This window comes from Pocillopora damicornis, chromosome 4 (genome assembly GCF_964200805.1).
Source record: "Pocillopora damicornis chromosome 4, jaPocDami1.2, whole genome shotgun sequence".
NCBI classification, from domain to species: Eukaryota; Metazoa; Cnidaria; class Anthozoa; order Scleractinia; family Pocilloporidae; genus Pocillopora; species Pocillopora damicornis.
In genome coordinates, this window is record NC_142673.1 from 1,513,527 (window position 1) to 1,528,055 (window position 14,529).

At 36.9% G+C, this 14,529-nt stretch overlaps 1 pseudogene across 1 annotated transcript; it reads left to right on the forward strand.

Moving 5' to 3' along the window:
* Positions 1 to 712: 712 nt before the first annotated feature.
* LOC149046398 (mitogen-activated protein kinase kinase kinase 2-like) lies at positions 713 to 14,109 on the forward strand (annotated as a pseudogene). The gene is made up of 14 exons (XR_016185682.1): positions 713 to 854; positions 2,354 to 2,414; positions 6,400 to 6,481; positions 7,278 to 7,294; positions 7,766 to 7,802; positions 8,916 to 8,960; positions 10,011 to 10,078; positions 10,213 to 10,270; positions 10,595 to 10,653; positions 12,078 to 12,170; positions 12,342 to 12,467; positions 12,689 to 12,818; positions 13,103 to 13,173; positions 14,002 to 14,109. The product of XR_016185682.1 is annotated as a mitogen-activated protein kinase kinase kinase 2-like (transcript).
* Positions 14,110 to 14,529: the final 420 nt, after the last annotated feature.

A 14,529-nucleotide genomic window follows, 5' to 3' on the forward strand; every position in this document is an offset into this window, starting at 1 on the left:
TCAACAAGCTTCAATTGTTACGCGAAAATTGCTACTTACAGTTTGTAAAATGTTATGAATTTAAAACTTGGGAGACAAAACGTTAACGCAAGGTGATCGCAAAGTTGTATTCGATATTTTCCTGGTAATTTTTTTAATTTTCTTGAAATGAAGTTTCACCCTGGGAACCCTTCGAATTCATTGTCAATGTTAGCCTCTAGCGTGCCAAATACGTGTGCCGATGGCCGCAATAGAAATTGAAACCCGACAAAAATGTTTTTTCTTACATATTTTCTGTTACTCTTTGTTAGACAGCGCACTATTTGAGTTGAAAGAAATAAATAAAGCCAGCAGCCCATTAAGTAATGGGCTGCTGGTGAAGCTCAGTTCAGAAAAACCCAGGAAACTTTTTTATTTTGGCATTGTTATGTATTATTAAGAGAATATAAACAGTATATATTCTCTTAATTTTATACATTGTTAACGTTTTTGGAACAAGGAATCAATAAAGGAAAGATCAGAAAGATCAGCCTGCGCCACAGCATCTTTTTTTTGTCCTATTTCATAAATGCAACAGGGTTTCCAACGTTGACCATTGACTGAAAGTCGTTCGACTTTGAGAAAATACGAAATGGGATGGGAAAGAGAACGAATATCGCGTGACTCATGATTTACCACTTGACTGCGTAGGATTGGCTAACTGAAAGACGTAGCTAGTGCGCATGACTTTGGTATTTATAGCGAATTTTGTCATTATATTTGCATGCCGGCTCTCTACACGTCATTTCTAACGTCTTTGTTTGGGTTTGGCTTTAGAGTTTTGGGACACGAGTAACTCTCTTCGACTCACCCAAGCTAACTGAAAAAATTTGAAGGTGAGCAACTGAACCATTGTTTTTCATTTATCATGATTGTTTTACGGTGCTAAAGTTGCCCTTCGAGTCGACCTCCGAATGTCAGGAGCGACAGACAAGGCCTCGCTATCTTGAAAACCCTTTGACCAATAATTTTCGAAATCTTTCTAGCTTGAAAAAGCTACTTAGGCACAAATACACCATCTTTCTAACCGAAGATTCCATACGCTTTCGAAAATATCTCTGCAGCCCTCAAATGGTTACTAATACACAGTTGCGCGTAATTTCATTCACCCGGTGATATACTGTAAGATTTTACGCTAGCAACTATCGGTTTTATTTCTTCCAATCGGTAATGTATATATTGTATGATTTTATGCCGTTAACTAACGGTGTAATTTCTTTCAGTCTGTGATATATATACCGTAAATTTTACGCCGTTAATACAATTTTATTATGTACTAGTTTGTTATAATTAATATACCGACGCAGATATAGTGGCTTAAAATCGTAGGGTCTAAAGACTGTGTTAGTCACATATTACGCCGTTATCTATATTCCCGAAATTGACTTTTATTATTTTTCTTAAAATTGTTAGAAACCTTATTGTAACCATCAACTTGGTTTCCTAAATTTATTTGTCAACCTTAACGATGAATGTTTACGTGCATAAATTTGCTTGTTCGTTCGTTTTCCAAACCTTCGAGTCCTCGCATACCCTAAGCCTTGGCTTGAGCTCTCTATTAGTAGAACTTCATTAAATAGCCTTTTCTTCATTTTTAGTGCGTTTTCAAACGATTGCAGCTCATAAGCCAATATTCTACTCTGACCTTGTAAAGTGAAAGGTGAATCAACATTCGTCGCGTCACTGTTTCCTCCCTGCAACCCCTCATTCGTTATCCATAAAAGAAAATTTCCATCCTGTTCGTACGTGAGGATGTTCCAGAGACACGATGCATTGTTCTTGTCCTAAATATTGCAACTTATTTTATCACACAGTGGTCTAATACAAAGTTCAGAACTTCCTTCTATTCAATCTTCGCCATTGCGCCTCATGTTAATGGCGTGACGATGATGTCATGTGTCTTTGCCCCTGCTGCGGGGTGGCCTAATCGGTGTCTCAAAATATGTTATCCTCCGGTCCCTTTGTCCATCCAGAATATCTTTATACCCGTGCTCCTTCATCCAAAAAGAAATGTAGATTATTTTCTTGACTGATTGAAGTAGCCTGGTTTCGAAAACGGAGTAGTTTGAATTTAAATCAATGCTTGCAGTGAATTTGGACTTTGGACATACCGCTTGAAGGTTATTCACCGGGTGATATACGATGCGTATACTGCCACTTCAAGTCGAGTTCATTTTCAGCTCTCATATCTTAATTCTTGCCAATTATAATCGCTTGTTCTTTCCTAGTATTTTAATGAATACACTCTGTAAAAAAAGTCTCTTTTTTGCAGTGCTTAAATATCCCTAAAAGTAATTTAGTATATAAAGGATATTATTTTCTTTACCTCCAAAAGAGACAATTTAAGGATGTTCTCCAAGCCGAGAAAGAGGAACTTCGCGTCTAGGGAGTTAAAGGTAATCCAAATGGAATCTGCATATTTTCAATAAGCTTTTTTTTCATGTTTGTTAACAGTTATCTAAAAATAAGGAATTGAAAAAGAGAAATAATGGTCCTCTAGTTTTCTCTTACTAATTGGTGTGTATTTTCATCGTTTTTAATTTTTATTTAAATATACACCTCATTACTTATATACATTACTTATGATACTAACATTACTGATATTTCTTACGTTCTTACATCACAAGCAAACTTTACTTTCACTGAAAACCAGTACTACTTACAATGGAAATAATACTTAGCAGCACTTATTTAATTTACACCACTTACACTACACAATGTACTAAAAATAACATTACTTACAATACTAAACATCACTACAATGTTAACATTGCAATTATTCTATTGTACATAATACTACGGAGAGCAGGGAAGTAGAACGTTTAATAGTAATAATAAGAGTGGCTTTCAATTTAGCCTTAAAAATTAAAGATGGTTTTGTATTATCGAGCTTACACCTATAGATATAGAACTTTGCAAGCAATCTTGATTTTGAAAACATTTAATTTATATCAAAATTTATATTGAAATGCTCTCACTTTTGTGTCCAAAGTAACATTAAAGACTAATAAATAGGTTTCTTTCCAGTCAACAGAGAGGTTAGGGTACTCATCTTTTAATTTAGCCTGAGCGGTCGAAGGAATTTCTTTACGGGAACAGAACTCTCTGTAAAGCATTTTGGAGGAGATGCTTGAAAGATCAAACATCTTGCCCTTTATTGGCACCTGAAAACAATTTTCAATGAAAGGATACGGGGGGGGGGAGGGTGGGGGGGGGAATTCAACATAAACACTTTTCCCTAGATGGTGGAACACCGTTCATTCGGTATGGCGCTGGTCACTCCCAATAAGAGGAAATATTGACTTGGAGTTAGTTTTGAATTGAGATTTTTTTCACTTCCTAGAAGAATATTTTCTTTAGAAACTAATACAAAGATTTACCATCACTTAGAATGTATTTATTATTCCACACAAGTTGGTTCATTATGTCTTCATAAGAACATTTTCCTTTCCTGTGAGAGTGAACAATGGATCCAGGTAGTCGTTGTAAAACCGCGGTTTAGAAATGGGCAAATTACGACAATCAAAATGGCACTGCAAAATTAGCTTTCCTCCTACTTTTTACATATAAAAACTCCAAAAACACTATCCAAGAACAAGCATAATCTTCAATATACTTCTTCAAACACAAGGTTCTTTGTGCCAGAATCATAGAATCATAGATTCAAAGTCAAGCGTCTTCAACCTTTCGTATTCATTATAACGTTTAATCTTATCCTTTCCTTTCCGAATGAAATTAAAAAATTATTTGTTGGCTTTCTTGGAATTTCGGAGGTTGATTCATCTTTGAATTTCTGTGTCACGCTTGTCACGCAACTGATATAATAAGTTAGAGAAGATATATAAACTGGAACTCAAATCTGGCTAGAATGTGGTAGAGCATAATTAATTTGATCATCGAAACAGCTAATAAAATCATAAATAAACAAGATAAGAGTGTTATGTTAGATTTTTTTGCAAATTGTAGTGATTTATGCTAGTTAACGGTGGCGACAATTAGGCGCACCATGTACATTTCATAGTCGCTATCAAGTAAATTTTACCGGAATTTGAGTTCGTCTCAAGATAGAACAACGCAAATACACAAGGAAATTTTTATAGTAACTTTATAACCATCCTTTGGTCTTTTAAAAGCTTGAAGCTCAGTAGATTGTGTCATATCGGTCACTGTTAAAACTGTCTTTGTTTTGATGCTACTTTTCGACATAGGAAAAGTATGTCGGAAAAAAATATTCACCAAAAAATAAATACTTCTTTGGTAACTTCAATAACGAAAGGAGATTAAGTTTAGATGATAAAACAAAGGATTATGTTCACAGAAATACCGTAGGTCTAGTACATTCGATACATGAGGTCACATAACTCGGGTAATAATCACGGTGAAAATTTGCATATTTGAGCGGTCGAACGAAAAAAATTATTTCTCGAAAACTAAAATATATTTTTACAAAAAAACTACACCACAATTATAAGAACATAATGGGCTACAAAACATAAAAGTAGGAGGGAAAACAAATTTGGGTGACTTGCCGCTGTTTGTGTGATGCATGCAGACATTAGCTCTTAAATAGATTTGAGGATTGGCTTTTTCCCTAAACAACTTATCATGGTCAGAAGGCACAAAATTTGAATTGATAGCTTAATTTCGTGAGGGAACGATTCCAAAAAGTTATAGACCCCTATGCGAGAGGATGCTGTTTTTTCTTCGTTCAATTTTAAACCTGAGAATTTTGAAAAACATTTCAAACTGGAACTCAAATGCCCTTAGGAGGACTTGTTACTTAAAAAGCATGTTATTTCAACAGCAAAAGGAGAACATTTCAATACCTCGAATCCACTGAATAAAGGATGGCCTAAAATTGAAAGTGTGAATTCCTGGTTCAGGGAATCAAATGCTTTTTAAAAATCAATTGTTATCATGATACCAGACTGTCCACTTTGTTTGTGTATTCAAATACGTCATCAATAGTCCAGACAGTATAATAATAATAATTTATAGCCTTATATTGCGCAATTATCAATATAAGAATTTTCAATTGCCCATTACAATTAAATGTTAAAAATTCAACCCCTACTTAGATACTAAAAACTAAAAATTAGAAAATAAATAAATAAAGAAATAATAATAATAAAAAAAATAAAAATAAAAATAAATTTAAAAAAAAACGAACGTTGCTAAACTTCACTTTCCTTCATTTTGGCGAGCCGCAGCGCCACGAAAGGCAGGAAAACCGATACGATTGTTTTCACTAATGAAATATTTCGCCTGCGGCCTGTGATTAGTCAGAAGATTACTTCCCACTTGTGTGGAAAACCGTTCGACCAATCAGAATTTGAGCTGTTTATAATTTTAAGAGACAATTTCTCATGGAGTGAATCTCAGCACGTATATAACAGTCAAATTTATCACAACTTTTAAACACATTCGGCATTGCTGTTATTGCTTGTGCAACCTAGTGCAATCAAATTCCATTTTGCTAAATTAGACTTCGCTCCCTCAAGTGTCATTTCCTTGTAAACAAACTGCATGCAATCACGCATTCTAACCGCATTATCCGACCCCACTGAGAAAAATTCATATGGAAGTAAATGCTACTGATAACTTTTTGACTTTTTCAACGAATAAATTTGGCTTTTAGCTACCTTGGACTTAATCCAATCGCGTACTAATTCCTTTCAAACAACCTGCATTGTATCACGTATTTCACATATAGAGGGCAAAGTCCAGATAGGCAACAATCAATCAAGGAGCCCTCTTTGAAATATTATCCTTTTCTCTTGTTCAATGTATCTTCAATTATTCGAGATTGCAATATATCTTCGGCTAGGGAGATTTGGAGATGCAACAGAGTTTCAGTATGCTTTTCGTAGTAAAATTACGTGGAGTGATATTGTAGATGAATAATTTCGATTTACTCTCTGTTAGAGGAACGGTACTAAGCGTAGTCTCTTTTGCAACCGTTATTTGGTCTCATCACGCAACGTGCTCTCTCTCAAACGGGGAATATAGGGCGCTGTGTGACGAGACCAAACAACGGCTGTGAGGGAAACAACAGTGAGTGTGGCACCGATGCATTTTGTTTTTGCTTAGAAGTATTGAGACAATAGACCACCAAGTACCTGTGTGAGTTTAGATAAATTATTCTTTTTTTTTCTCAAGGCGAAGTGATGCGATATTTTCGTCCGTTTGAAAGTGAACCAAAGTGTCCCATCTCAACTCGCCCAGCTAAAAAAATAACTTTTGCATGCTACGCACGCTTATGTTTTAGATTGTCGGAGCGTGATAATACAGTTGAAACGCGTGCGCAGAAACACTGGAAGAGCCTTTTTAGAAGATATATGACAACCAAATGGTAATTTTTAGACTTGGGTTTTTCCACAGGATGCCCAAGTAAAAATGCTGGTACGTCCAGCCTTAGCTCCACTGAGGACGAAGTGTAGGTCGAACTCTCCTTCTTCTGAAGGTAAGCGTTAGCGAATAATTATTTTTCTTTTGCCCTTCTCGACTGTCCATATATCAATTTTGATGCAAAAAAGTAACATCCTACTCGTCACAAGTACTGATATACCCATAACCTACTGGTGGAGACGTGTCGTGGCCATGGGCTCATAACGAGCACTGATTGAACTTATACGACAGTGATTTACCTAACTCTTTTTCGAGTCTCGTCGCGGTAAAAGTTTTTAATGAGGTGGAGAAATGAGAGTTTAATTCTAGGTGAAAAACAGATAGAAACTTATCATTCGTTACTGAGTGGCGTTTGACTAAAACTCCAAAAATGCGGTTCGAGTACCTAATTGTCTTTGAAATATTTTTTAAAAAGGCTTAAGTCACGATTCACGCATGCGCATTTAGAACGGAGGAAATAATGACACCAACAGGCCGACGGTATCCTTTGCCGTCCAGTGTCATAAAATCCGTTCAATGCTGGGATTTTGCCACCTCCAAAAACTCTTATACAGAATCACATTAACGATACGTATTTGGTTTTGTCTCGAAATTAATATTTTATCATTTCTTCCATTGAACATTTCGTCAAACGTTGCTTCAAAAATACCTGGCCGTTTTTTAACAAAATGCGAGTGTCATTGAAGAACACAACCTCAACAACAATGTATTTAACTTCTTGGTTAACACACTTGTAAAAAAGTTTGTTCTTTTAAGCACTGGCTCTAGCACTGTGATATTCATCTTAATTTAATGATACTGCATTTTGATTTTTTTGTTTCTTCCATACTACGTTTATGCTTCCGTCCCAGAATCAGAGTCGCCTAAGGTAAGAACAACCCTTGGCTGTTGGTTTGGTTTTTGTTTTTATTTTTTATTTTTGGTACTCAGTAATGTAAAGCAAAATGATTAAATTAATAAGTTTCAGTATTTCTCTTGCAAAATCGAGTGAGCGATAGCTGAATAAAATTGGTTTTAACCAAGCCAACCATAAGGAAAAAGTAAGCAACTAAAATGGACCCATGGAATTTCTTGTTTCGATTTCCGATTCTGCTCTCGTTTCCTAAGTCCCCTCAAGTTCAAAATATCACAAGTTCTAACCTGGATTTCACTGTTATTGTCCTGGTGGTCAGAATAATTTCAAGTAGTCAATTTTTTATTACTGAGGGCTATAAGTTCCCAAAAGCATCGGCCACAGTACATGTGTAACGCCATTAAATTTAGTTAAGCTTTATAATATAGTTTGGTATCCTTATCAAAACGTTTTAATTTCTTCCGGGGATGTTCGTGTCAACTTCAGAGGAAGAGGCGCACGATCTTCTCATCCTGGTTTAAAGGTAAATGTCCAACTTATCTGTATGTATAAATATATATACGAGAAAGTGTTTCTTTGTGATGAGAAAAGAAAAGGGATATATATATTTAAAATATATGTTCAAATTTGCCATGTCATGAATCTGAGTGCCAATCTTGTAACATAGCGGGCATATTTCATATATAAGTCTGTGTTTTGATTTTTCCGTGGTACAGTGCTCGATACGCAGAAGTAGAACGCGATATATATCGAGATAGGAAAAAAACAGAGAGACTATAGTTTCATCCCTACAAGCCTGTTTCGTGATTGCTTACTCATCAGGGGATTTTATTGATTTTATTGATATGAATAAAATCCCCTGATGAGTGAGCAATCACGAAACAGGCTTGTAGGGATGAAACTATAGTCTCTCTGTTTTTTTCCTATCTCAATATATATATTTGTACTTCAACTTTGAGGTACTTGCGACGTACGTGAAAAAAGTACTCTTATACTCATGACCTGCAATCGATAACGTGTTACGGACATAAGCTGTAATTTTTCACGACTTCTTTCACCTTGCAAGTGTTGTAGTCGCAAAATTTTTTGATGAAGTGAGGGAAATTCTACACCAGAGGAAAAGGGAATTCAGTTTATCATTCGTCACTGAGTATTTTGAGTCTAAGATATATTAAATAAAGAATTCGAATTGTGAATAGGTTTCTTTTTTTGTGAGAAGTTTTCAACGACAACGTTCAGTAAATAGCGTCGTTTATAAAACGTTAACAAAGAGAATTTGCTTTCTTCTATGCTTTTATCACGTTACTGGTCCAACAACCGGATCCACATTATCAGAGGTAAGGAGTATGTTTGTTTGTTTCTGATGCACTATGGAATACTTGTTTCGATTGATTTCAGATTCTGTTCTCGTTTCCAAAGTCTCCTCGATTTAAAAAGAAGCACAAGGCCTAACACGATCTTCTTATCCATTGGCCAGCTAGTCAGATCAAAATTAGAGAGTGTTCTTTAATGTCTCTCATTTATCGTGGCATTTACATTTCTCAGAGCGGCGATCATATTCTTAGTATAATGCTGGCTATGTCAACAATTTAGCTCCAAAGTGGAATTTGGTATACTTATGCAAACGTTTTCTTTCAGAACAATTCATCGTCACCGGAATCTGAGGCTAGTTCTTCTGAGGGTTTGCGTGATCAAGTGTTTATTTTTGTTTTTTCTTCTCAGCTGTCTAGTCCATTAGTAAGTCCATCTAGGTATCTGTATTTCATCGTTATGACCTACATGTCAAAAGAACTGTAATACATGCGACCCACAATTGAGAACATGTCGCGGCCATGAGCTCATACCCGCGCAGTTGAACTTGTGCAAACTGTGCTTCCCCTTACTTTTCCTTTGCCTTGCAAGTGTTGTTGGCAGGAACTTTTTTTAATTCTACACAAGAAGAAAAGGGAAATCAGTTTGTCATCCGTCACTGAGTATTCTTCTGAGGGTTTGTGTGATCAAGTGTTTATTTTTATTTTTTCTTCTCGGCTGTTTAGTCCATCAGTGTGTCCATCATGATTTCTGCATTTCATTGTTATGAGTTACATGTCAGAAATACTTTTACGCCTATGACCCACAGTTGAGAACATGTCGTGGCCAAGGGCTCATACCTCGCAGTTGAACTTGTGCTTTTCCTTACTTTTTTTTCGTATTGTGAGTGTTGTAGGCGCAGAGTTTTTTGATGAAGTGAAGGAAGAGTATGTTGAACTCTAGATTAGAAGCAAATAGAAGTTTATCAAAGGTCACTCAGTAGTTTTGGTCCAAGACTCTAGTCAATACTGCGAACGAAACCAATTTTTTTCTAGAATTTTTTATAGTAACGCTAGTGAATAGAGTTATATAAGAAACATCAACATAGACAACATACTGATCATTTGGAAATTCAATTTTTAGTGCTTGGTGTCATTAGTCAAAAACTTCATAGGGAGATTTTCAATAAAATGATTTTTTAAGACATATCATGAAAAACTTACGTTAGTTGATAATTCACTGATGTAGCGAGGCTGGTGAAGAGGAGAATCATTAATCTCCATCATACTGCATTTTAACTTTCCGCTTTCTTCCATGCTTCAATGACGCCACTGCTCCTCGACACAGAGGCGTCCGAAGTAAGAGAAACAATGGTATGTAGGAAAGAGTGCGTTTTGTTATTTCAACATCAAGCTTACTCACGAATATTCATGATCAACAGAAGGAAACATTCGACGGCCTTCTTCGATGGCTTATCATTTCAAGCGAAGCTTATTACCTCTTGTCAAGGTATAAAAAGTAAAGCCATATATCTTTATTTACATGTTTCGGTATTTCTCTTGCGAAATCGAGTGATATGTTGAAGAGCTAAGCGAAACATCAGGAAATAGAAACCAATTAAAACATTTATCTTCTTGTAATAGAGCCTTTCACGTCTACCCAACTTGAACAGTCAGGGAACACAATTGTTTTATCTGAAAGGTAACTTACTGTTTTTGGTCTACAACTGTTTTGCAAAAATGTCCGGTTTGTTGCATGTAACCTCGAACCAATATCCCCAGTCCAGCTCGAGCAAACTAGGTTGTTAGTTACTCCGTGCGAACCTAGTAATGGTATTCTTCCTCTTGGGTCTTGGCACTGTAAAGTTTGATCTTGTAATAGTCAATCTAAGGGAAAAAACACTAAACACAAGATATGGCGCATAAATAGTCAGTCCTGAAAACTTTTCCGTAAAAGTCGTTGTATGTTCAGTAAAATTGTTTAAGAAACCCCAAAAATTGAACGCACTCACAAATTTCCTTGTAGCCCATCCTTTTCGTATGTGGAAAGTGGATGAATGCATCGGAGCGGGAGCTTATGGCAAGGTACGTTAACTTTTAATGTAATCAAGAATTTGACATAAAAGTAAATATATGCCGGAAAATAACATGATTGTACTCGGCATTTTGTGAGACGTGACAAACTATAATATTTGGTTAAAATGTGCTCCGCACTGAAACTGAGCAATCTGAAAGAGTAACCCAATTTTTCAGTCAACAGTGAGCTCGAGTTAGTTCTAACCTAGCGGAGGTTGGAATCATGGTCGCTAGACTGCAGAGTAACAAGTATACTGTAATCTGAGAAATACAAGGGCTAGCCTGCAGTGCAGGCGTCTTATTAGTGCAAGCTGACGTTATAAGCTCGCGATCGTTTATCCGACCAGACATATTTGATTTGCAGTAGTTAGAGTGGACGGTAGAGGTAGGGGGTGGGGGAAGGGCGAAAAGACGTCTGCCCAACGAGGCTGTTAAAATGGCATACACCCCCTGATTAGTTGCACTTCACTGCATTTCCGGAAATAGGCAGATAACCAATAAAAATGAGTTAAATGAAAAACCGGAAGCACTGTCTTCCGACAAAAACAAACACACTAAGAGTTGAAGAATGAAACGGTAAGGCAGTTTTTTTTTCGGCCAGAAAAGAAATGACATCGACAAAACCTCCTCCGCAAAATAACGATGACTTCGGGCAGGCGTAATCTTCACTCCCCCACCCCCACCCCTCTCCTTATTTTTGACCGTCGACCGCCCCCTTGGTACAAATTAATATCTCTCCACAGCTTTCCGCTGCCATTATTATCAAAGATGGCGGCCATAATTTTCGTTATGAAATTACTGAGCACTCGCTCGCCAAAATTACGCCTGCTCCGCAGGCTATACAAGGGCAAGAGAACATTTGTTCTATCTCGACAAGGGTTAGTAACTGCGATAAATGAACAATAGCCTTCATTATTATCGGCGGACATTGTCTGTTCTGAGAAGCGAAAAGTTGTCCGAGAGAGATGGTCGAGGAAAACCGTGAGCTTCGAGGAACAGATGATGTCCAAGTTCAAATATAAGATCATATGTCTTGCCAAATGGAGGCTGCTGTGTTTATTATACTTCAAATATTTTTGCAGTGCGTGGAACAAAATGTAAAGCACGCAGGAAGCAGCTAGAGCACGAAAGAAGTGTAGGGAGAAACACGAGACGTAGTCTTGAGTGCTCAAGCGCTTCATAAGTTCTTTACAACAGTACAGAGCACAGTTGAGGCTTCTCTATTTGATTTGTAATAAAGAATCTGTTGAATTCCCCATGCATTACTTTCAATTTTCAAAACAAACTTTAAACTTTATTTTCAAAGCGAACAACAGTGTCGTCAGCATACCCTACACTCTCATTTAGCATGCTACAACAAGCCAATCAGAATTCTTGTCAGAATGGTTCAAGTAATCTGATTGGTTGATAAAATTCAGATTAATTTTTTTCAGGTGTATAAGTGTAATATTCCACGTGAAAGCGATGGAGGCCTGTGTGCTGTAAAAATAGTCAAGATAGAGCCTCAATACACTAGATCGCGAAAGGTTAGTCTCGTACCCTTTGATGTAAATGTTTTCTTTTAAGAAAACGTCAGATTTTTAGCTTTACGGTTTACTGCTGCATCAAAAAATTCGTGTATCACTTTAAATGATACCTCTCTTCAAATTCACAAATAATTAATTTATTTTGAAAAATTTATTCTTTCGAAATTCCAGGAGGTGATGCAACTCAAAAATGAAATCAATATTTTGAAAAGAATCAGACACGACCGAGTTGTGGCCTAGTTTGAAAGCGCTGAGAAAGACAATCATCTCCATCTATTTATGGAATTGATGACAGGGGTAAGTTTAAAGAAGAGAAACATTAAATGCCTCTGAAGTTAATGAATGATTAAAATAACCTTTTGAGTGTTCTAAATTCTTGAAGGATATTAATTGGGATGAGGGGCGTTACTGAAATCAATAAACTTAAGTTTTACTATAGCTTAGGATACAGCTGCGTGATAACGCTTTTTCTAATCGATTTCTTGCGGTGAACTTTGACTTTTTCTGATTCTATATAGGGATCATTGTCTGATCACATAAAGGAGAAAAAAGTTCTCTCTGAAAGGGAATCGCGCAAGTACACCAAGCAAATGTTGGAAGGAGTATCTTTTCTACATTCAGAAAACGTTATTCATAGGGACATCAAAGGTGCAATAGATGAATACATTGGTCAGCGGCTATCATGCAAATGATTGTCTGAGATGCCAGTTTGTGTCTTCGTCCTCTTAGTGGTCTTTATTTCCAATCGTCTTTCAAATTTACCTCACATAGTTCAAGTACTTAATGCACAATAAAGAGATATCATTCGGTGATATCTGATACCGATATTAAACAACTTAAGCTGGGGTAAACTCCACTCTTATGTCAAATGCATGTTGTGCATTACCTGAAGTCTTTATAAATCTCTAATTGATTCTTTCACATATTCCTAGGATCAAACGTCCTTTTAGATCAAGATAGAAATGTAAAATTGGCAGACTTCGGACTATCGAAAATAATTCAGGTACAATTCTATGATATTTAGGATCCTTTCAATTAATTACATCCTTTGAACAAACTCGCCACCACTGAAGGTCAAACCGGTGGCGATTTGATGTTTTCGTTTTGTGTAGCCTTCGTGTGAAGCTCGTATTAAATGAAATAATCGCCACCGGTGGCGATTTGACTTTCAGTGGTGGCGAGTCTTTTTGCTGTTGTGGTGGCGAATTGACAGAATACCGAAAGAACGCGCACTTCATTTGATTGATTTTGCGGGGATAGGATTCTCACGAAATGCACACGGGCAATATCACACATATCATTCCAATGCATTTCTCAGTTAAGCCTCACAAACAGACAGCATTACTAACTTTTCCTGAAAAAATTTACAGGCTGAAGACGATAAGCCGCGATAAACAGATATAAAAACTTGTAGATGGATTTTATTACTGTAAAAAACCATTATGTGATCACACGAAGAAATTCTTCACAAATTTTTACACGCCACAAATAGGGCTTTGCTATCTTTGAGCAGGGTAGTTATAAACGGTATTTTACATTTCGTGGTGGAAAATTTGTTTGTTTACTTGCAATTCGGCAATTTCAAATGTTGCATATAATTCCTCGCAAACCCCATCCTGAACGTCCGAAACTGTCTTTGATTTTGACCAGTGGGGAGCCTTGTGGGGTCATTGGTTTAGAACAAAGTGGTAAGAGCAAAATTTAAAACAAATTAGCCATCCCCGCTCCTCTCGACTCTCGGCGAGAAAGATAATTTGGCGTGAAATTCAAATGTTTACCCTCCAAAGGTCCGTTTCTTAAAAGAATATTGGTCTCTTTCATCCACACTCAGAAAATTGGGAGCAAAACCACTCTTCTATCCCATTGCGGCACTCCCTACTGGATGGCACCAGAAATATTCTGGGGAGAAGGATACGGTAGAAAGGTAGACATTTGGTAAGTTTAACTGTCTTCATAATGAGTAAAACACACAGAGAAAGATAGAGAGAGACAGAGAGAGAGAGAGTGCTGGAAGGGACAAAGGTGCGAATGCTGCGTAGTTAGCTGTTTAACTACTTGTGATAGACCTGTTCCTTCGCATTCGTCCTATTCCGCCGATGTCTGTTGTTACGTCGAGCCTATCAGTCCTTTCCTTGGATCTGATTTTATGAAAGAGAGGATCAAGTTTCATGAGAGTATGAAGATTAAAATTGATTTAAATCATTGTTTAAGTCTGGTCTCAAAGAGTTGGTTTCTTTCTTTCCTAAAGGAGTGTCGGTTGTACCGTTGTGGAAATGTTGACGGGAAGCCCTCCGCTGGGTGACCTCGAAGCAGCGGCGGCCATCTTCCGTATTGGATCTAAGCCAACGGTACCAAAGTT